Here is an 8222-nt window from a genome sequence, read left to right as displayed (position 1 = left end):
TTGAATTGCACTCTCTGCTTTTTAATTTTTGTGTGACCTTGGGCTAGTCACAACCTTTCTCTTTACAATGATGAACTGGACTAGATAAGCTATAAGATGTCCCTTGTATCTCTTATTCTAATAACTAACTGTACTCCAAAGGTCCCCCTAGCTTTTAATCCTATGCCCTAATGTTCGTTCCAGTTTTAATTTGCCTAATTGTAGGACCATATGAGATCAACCAGCCATTGCTCCAAGGAAACTCAAGTGTTGTTTTTCATTAGAATTATAAAATTAGCCATCTCCAATCATCCTGATCTAAATCTTGCCACTGGACTCAGATGGCTCCAGAGGAGGGAGTGAGGCTGCTGACCTTGCACAGCCCTGCCTCACTTAAATCCAATTCACTAGCAAGTCATGGCATCACCTTCCTGATGTCATGGTCTTCTTCAAGAATAAAGGACAAACAACAAAAAATTAGTACCTGAAAGGTGCTCTTAGATGATGTCGCCATATGTGAGACTGTGTGATAAGAGAGGAAAGAGTGCTGGATTTGGATTCAGAGGACCTGGGTTCAAATCTGGCCTCTGTTCCTTTATACCTGTGTGACCTTGGGTAAGTCACATCTCTGGGCCTCAGTCTCCTCATCTGTAAAAAGGAAGGAGTTGTACTAGATGACCTTGAATCTTTTTCATCTCTAAATCTATGGTTCTATGAAACAAACAAAAATTAAAAACAACAACAGCCAAACAGTGTAGCCCTGATTTGTTATACACAGAAGATGATTGATAAAGACACCACTGGGGGCTCGTCAGCCACTGACTGGTAACAAATTGAATTCAAGGGAGATTTCTAATGTGTCAGCCAGGAAGATCAGGGCTAGTTCCCTCCCCTAAGAACAAGGGATTCAATCTAAAGGAGACCATCAAGGAAAGGGGCTGCTGGTTCTCCAGGTGGTAGGGGAGGTTTGATAACTTGCTGATAACCTCACCATGCTCCTTAGAAGGAAGGAAGGAAGGAATGACGGGAGGAAAGAAGGAAGGAAACAAGTATTTAATAAGTACCTACTGTGTACTGTGTTTTACAAATAACACTGTGTCTCTCACAAAGAAGTAGGCAGGGCTGGAACTTCAGTCCCCAGAGCCTCTGAATCCAAATGTTGGCTGACTGGCAGAAAAGGGAGAAGTGATGGGGGATAGAGAAAGAGAAGGAAAGAAAGAAGAGGTGGGAAGGAAGAGAGACACAAATAACACTGTGCAGTGTTTTACAAATATTATCTCACTTGAACCTCACAATGACTCTAAGTGCTATGCTTATTCCCATTTTACAGATAAGGAAACTGAGGCAAACAGGGTAAAGTGACTTGCTCAGGGTCACACAATTAGCAAATGTCTGAGGCCAGATTTGAACTCAGGTCTTCCTGACTCCAGGCCCAGTGTCCCCCTGTGTCTTCTTTTCTTTGGGCTGTGTGGTTGCTGAGTCATTTTCGTCATGTCTGACCCTTCGTGACCCATTTGGATTTTTTTTACACAAAGATACTGAAGTGGTTTACCATTTCCTTATCCAGATCATTTAACAGAAAAGTAAACTGAGGCAAACAGGGTTAAGTGACTAGTAAGTGCCTGAGATCAGGTTCAAACTCAGGAAAACAAGGCTTCCTGACTCCACTGCACCACCTAGCTGGTTCATCTATTGATCTACATATGCCATGGACCCAAGGTCCTTCACCTTTCTGGTAACTGACCTCTGGACACTGCAGCTTAGCAATGTCCTCAAACTGGGATGTTCAGGACCGAGGACAGTACCTGAGATGTAGTTAGAGTAGTGCAGAATACAAAGGGATGCCCACACTCCCAGAAGCTAAGCCAGACGATGCAGTCCAAGCTTCCATTAGCATGTTTAGTTACCGCATCCCCCTGCTAACTTGTATTGAGTATTTTAACTAAATTTGGCCCAATCTCAGAGGTAGGGTGGGACTTCTTGAGAAAGTCTCTCAGAACATAAACTCACCTTTCCAGCTTCTTTCAAAGAAATCATCTGCCCCTACCTAGCAAGGCAACTATGGACAACTCACCTTCCCTGTGTGGGTAATTTCTAAACCCCTCTACTGAAGGGCTAAGAGAAAGAATCTTAGCTTTTGCCACTGGGTACCTGAGCTATGGGCAGTTAGGTGGTACAATGGTTAGAGCACTGGGCTTGGAATCAGGAAGACTCATCTTTCGGAGTTCAAATCCTGCCTCAGACACTTACTAGATGTGTGACCCAGGATAAATCACTTAACCCAGTTTGCCTCAGTTTCCTCATCTGTAAAATGAGCTGGAGAAGAAAATGGCAAACTATTCCTGTATCTTTGCAAAGAAAACCCCAAATGGGATCATGAAGAGTCAAATACCACTGAAATGACCAACCAGAGGCATAGGGACTATATTTTCTGTTGGTTAATACTTTCAGTGTTCTCCATAACAGCCTTTTCCCTCTTTTCTGAAAAGGGGACGGGGACGTGATGACCACCAAGGTCCTTTCCAGCTCTGGATCTATGAGGCAGTGATCCTAGGAAGGGGGGAAGGGGAGGAAGGCAGAAGAGAAGGAGGGAAGAAGGAGTCTCCTTGTGTGGTGCCATTTTTCTGTGACTGATTACCTTAGTGGCCTGGAGCATGACGTGAAGGAGGGCATAGCGGAGGCATAATCCCCTGGGGGCTAGTTAACATTGCTGCATTGCATCACCAGCCGGTGCCCCTCACCCCTCCAGCTGTCTGACCAATACATATGAGCTCCTACTTTTTGCCTCATTTGATGCCACTTAATAAGCATCTGTAGAGAAATGTTCTATGGTCTTTCTCTCTTAGTTTGACATATTCCCTTGTGGATGTTGGGCACGGTTGGGCAGACAAATTGTGCAGGGGAAAGAGGGTTGAATTTGGAGAGAGAATTGAATCTCTCCTCTGCTTCTCAGGGGGTAGCTAGGGGACTCAATGATATTGGAGTAATGGGCTTGGAATCAGGAAAACTCATCTTCCTGAGTTCAAATCTGACCTCAAACACTTACTAGCCATGTGACCCTGGGCAAGTTACTTAACCCAGTTTGCCTCAGTTTCCTCATCTGTAAAATGAGCTGGAGAAGGAAATGGCAAACCACTCCTATATATTTGCCAAGAAAATTCTATAATGGGGTTATGAAGAGCTGAATACAACTGAAAAAAAGTGAACAGCACTAAAGCCAACCTCTATCTAGTAAATACCTCGCCCATAAAAAAAGTGTTCAGTGAAACGTTACCTTTCCTGTCTTGTTTAACATCGCTTCCCTTCATTCTCTCTATATTCCAGCCAAACTGACCCATTCCACGTCCTCTACTTCACATTCTATCTCTTGCCTTCACACTTTTGACCAGGTTGTGTCTCACTCCTGGAACACTTCTCCTGAAATGACTCCAGAACATCAGGCAGCTTCTCAACATTTCTGTCAGTCTTAAAGTCTTCATCTGTAAAATTGGGATATTATAGCTACTCACAGGGTTGTTATGAGGAAAGTATCTTGAAAACCTTAAAATATTAGGAATATGCCATTTATAAGTGCTCATTTGCTCCATGTTACATTTCTGTTTCAGGTCTGATCATACCACTCTTCTGGCCGATAAACCCTGTGGCTCTAGGATAAATACAAACACCTCTGCTGGGCATTTAAGGACCTTCACAATCTGTCCCCCAATCTATTATTCCTGTCTAATTAGACATTCCTCCCCTTCATGCACTCTACAGACTAGCCCAGTCTAGCGGCTTTGAGGTCACATGAATCCAGACTTCATAGAACAAATCCTCCTTAATAAAAGTTTGGATTCAGTCAAAGGACCACACTTGAGGACCTAGAGGGTCACATGTGGCTCCCACTCCTGGTTAGTCAGACTGATCCATGTACTGCTCCCTCCACCTGGTATTTCATCTTTCACCTCCCTACCTTTCCCCAGTCTGTTCTGCAGATCTAGAATGCCCCCTCTACCCAGTGCCACCTCTTGGAATTCCTACAAAGCTCAGTTCAAACAGTCTCCTAAAGAAGTTTTTTTCTTTCTGGTGTTCTTCAGCTGCTGGCAACATGCCTAGACTATTGCAATGACTGCTGATTGGTCTCTTTCCCACAAGCCTTTTCCCACTCTGGTGCATCCTACACTCAGCTGTCAAATTGATCTTCTTCAAGCACAGATCTGGCCACGTCACCCCAATACTCAGTAAACTGCAGTGGCTCCCTATCTCCTCCAGGATCACCTATAAAAGCCTCTGTTTGGTGTTCAAAGTTCTTCTGGACCCTTCCTGCACTGCTGTCTTCTTACATTTTACTTCCCTCCATATACACTCTAATTCAGTGACCTGGACCTCCTGGCTGTGCCTCAAACAGGACTCTCCATGTCTTGACTTGGGGCATTTTCCCCCATGTCTGGAATGCTCTCCTTCCCAGCTTCCTTCAAGTCCCAGTTAAAATCCCACCTTCGACAGGAAGTCTTTCCCAGTCCATCTTAATTTGATCACCTCTCCTCTGTTGATTATCTCCAATTTATGCTGTCTGGAGATTATTTATACATAATTATGCCTATCTTATACCCTTTATCAGTCTGAGCTCCTTGGGGGCAGGGAAGGTCCTTTGCCTTTTTTTGCATCCCCAGGGCTTAGCACAGTGTCTAGCATGTAATAGACTTAAAAAATGCTTACTGACTGACCTAGGATATAGGATCTCTCAGGATATAGGATCTATATTATGATTCATGATATAGATTTTTTCCTAATGATGCAAAGCATTTCTGGAAACTGAATTGTAAGACAGGACACACACTTGTATACACACAGATTATCTCTCTCTATGGAAGGATCTCTCTCTTTCTTTCCCCCCACACGTACACACATCCATGTATATACAGATTAGCTCTTCTTTTCCCACACAGATACATAAATGCACACACATATGCATGTACACATATTATATGCGTATGTATATATATGCATATGCATGTGTATATGTGCATGTATGTGTATATATGTATGTATAAGTGCACATATATATTTTATATACATATGTACATGTGTATATGTATGTCTATGTCTGTGTCTGTGTCTGTGTCTATGTCTATGTATATATTGGACAGACCCTGCAAAGGAGGCATAATGTAGGTCCAGATTAGGATTGGAGGAAGAGACTGGGCTGAATTGCCTTTGGGAATTTCTACAGTCCTTTCGATGACCTCTTACCTTCTCCCTAAATCAAGATCCCTTCTATTTTAATACAAAGATTCTTTTGGTTCTGCAGGACTGGGAATCCCAGAGTGTCACAGTCTCCGAAGAATTCACAGAGAAGGCCATGGAGAGCAGCATGGTGGGCATGAGTAGGCTGCCTCACATTACCAACCAGAAAATCCACAAGAGATTGGCATAAAGAATGTCATCTGAGGAGCCAGAGGTTTGCACTGGAGGAGGAAACTGAGACCCAGGGAAGTTAATGGGATCTGCCCAGGATGACATAAGTTGTGTTAGAAGTAGGATTCATATCCAAATCGGCTGACTCCAGACCCAGGGCTCTTCCTACTGTACCACACTGCCTTTGAAATGTGTGCCTAGAAAAGATAGAGGACCAGTGATGTGACAGGCTTGAGGAATGCCCAGTGGACAGATGGAGTGCCACCATAATAAGAGATAGGGGGTGTTCCCCAGTGTATTGGGTTGATCTCATCTGAAGGGTTTAGAGGGAGACATGGAAAGTTATACAGGATGGGTGGGCATGGAAGGGTTACAATCAGCACCATAGGATGGGCCACCCTCAGTGTGGAGATAAGTAATCCATTGAAATATCCTCAGTCACAAGGGGAACCAGGAGAAGGGACAGATACCTCAGAGTAAACCTATCTCTGTCACTGAGGAAAAACACAAAACAAGACACTTCATGCCTCCTTCCACTGACACCTCCCGACAACAGCTACCATTTATGTAAGTTTTTTTTTTGGGGGGGGATATCAGAAAATTTTTATTTAACTAATCACTAGTACAAAAGTCCAAAGAAATTTAAATATAAAAGAACAATGGCAGGATGGTGATTTGCCTAAGGATTATTCCATCAGCACACAATTTAAAATTATGGGAAGGGAGATGACAATGACAATAACTTACATTTGTATAGTATGTTAGGGTTTGCAAAGACATTTTCACACAACAACCTCTTAAGGTAGGTATTGCAATTCCTACTATCTCTACTTAATAGAATATAAAAATGAATTCTTTTTACTTGGCACAGTAACACAGCCATCAAAACTTTTTTTTTTTAATGGTCAGGTTATAAGGATGGATTGTACCAGCTGGAATGAAAAATGGTAAAGAGGACATAAAATCAAATAAGAGAATGAAAGAGATCAGGTATTTTGCTTCCACCTGGATATAAACTTAGTTCTTTCTAGTTCTTTCTCTGGATGCACGTTTTTCTCTCCATCATGCGTCTTTTGGGATTGACTTATATCCCTGCATTGCTGAGAAGAGTCCAGTCTATCAAAGTTGGTCATCACACATACGTTGTGTCTGTAATTGTGTACAAATTCCTCCTGGTTCTACTCTTCTCACTCAGCATCAGTTCTTTTAAGCCTCTCCAGGTAAATATGAAGACCGCCTGCTCCCTGTTTCTTATGGCACAATAGTATTCCATAACATTCATATACCACAACTTGTTCAGCCATTCCCCAATTGATGGGCACCCCCTTAATTTCCAATTCTTTGCCACAACAAAAAGAGCTGCTATAAACATTTTTGTACATATGGGTCTTTCTCCCATTTCTATGATCTCTTTGGGATATGACCCTAGGAGTGGTATTGCTGGATCAAAGGGTATGAAAGTATTTATAGCCCTTTGGGCATAATTCCAGATTGCTCTCCAGAACGGCTAGATCAGTTCACAACTCCACCAACAATGCATTAGTGTTCCAGTTTGCCCACATCCTCTCCAGCATTTGTCATTTTCCTGTTTTGTCATCTTAGCCAATCTGACTGGTGAGATGTGGTACCATTTATGTAAGTTTTGCAAAGCATTTTACAATCATTATCTCACTTGATCCTCACAGCCCTGAGAGGTGGGTGCTATTATTATCCCCATTTTTCAGTTGAGGAAACTGAGACAGACAGTAATTAAGGGTTTTACAGCTAGTCTCTGAGGCTGGATTTGAATTCATGTCTTCCCGACTGCAGGCCCAGTGCTCTATGTACTATGGTACCACTAGCTGCCTAGTAGAATGTAAACTCCTTCAGGGCAGGGACAATCTCACTTTTGTGTTTTTCTCCCTAGTATAAGTGAATTGGATTTAAGTGAGGGAGGACTGTGCAAAGTCACCAGCCTCACTTTTTCTGGAGCCAACTGGGTCCAGTGGACAGATACAGATCAGGATGATTGGAGATGGCCCAGGATGCAGTGGGGGATCTTAGCCTTTTCAAGCTAAGGTCTTCAACAGGTTTCATTTTGACTGAGGCAACGCCCATTCAGTGATTAAGGCTTAATAAGAAATGAGGCAAAGAATGGCTTCTTAAAAAAAAAAAAGATCTGGGAGCGGAAGCTTCAGGGCTTCTGGACAAAACAGAAACAATTCACATGGTGTATAAAGAGCCATCCTCCAAGCCAGGAAGACCTGCATTCAAGTCTCATCTCTGACCCAAGTCTCTTGACCTCTTGGGGCTCTAGCCAATCCACTAAGATTATAAATCTCAGAGAAGGTGCAGATGTGCGTTGTCAGGGGCAGTTGAGTGAAATCGTAGATCTAATCTCTATCTCTCACACCTAGCATGAAGTCACATAAGAGACATTTAATAAAGACTTGTTGATAATGTCAGTTGTAGTATCATTGAGAGGCAATGGGGTATCCTGGAAGGAACTTGGGACCTAGAATCAAAGGCTTTGAGTTTAAATCCTGGCTGTTTACAAATGAAGGCAGATAAATTCATACCTTTGGACCTCAATTTCCTGATTCATTAAAAGGGCATCTTCATCCCTGCATAGCCTTCATCACAGGGTAATATTGAGGAAAAGTTTATAAACTCTAAGGCACAACTTTAAAATGAGTTATTAGTAGTAGGATCACCATAATGATTATTACCACCATTATAATATGACGGCTATGACAAATGTCAAAAATAATACAAATATTTTTGTCTCTCATTACAATATAATGATTGTGATAAATGTTACAAATATAATAGTTATTATAAATGTTAAAAATAATACAAATATTTTT

Source organism: Petaurus breviceps, unplaced genomic scaffold (assembly GCF_028583685.1).
Source record: "Petaurus breviceps papuanus isolate PSGF00001 unplaced genomic scaffold, PetGlider_PUasm1.0 99, whole genome shotgun sequence".
Lineage (NCBI taxonomy): Eukaryota > Metazoa > Chordata > Mammalia > Diprotodontia > Petauridae > Petaurus > Petaurus breviceps.
Note: the sequence above shows the minus strand (reverse complement) of the source record.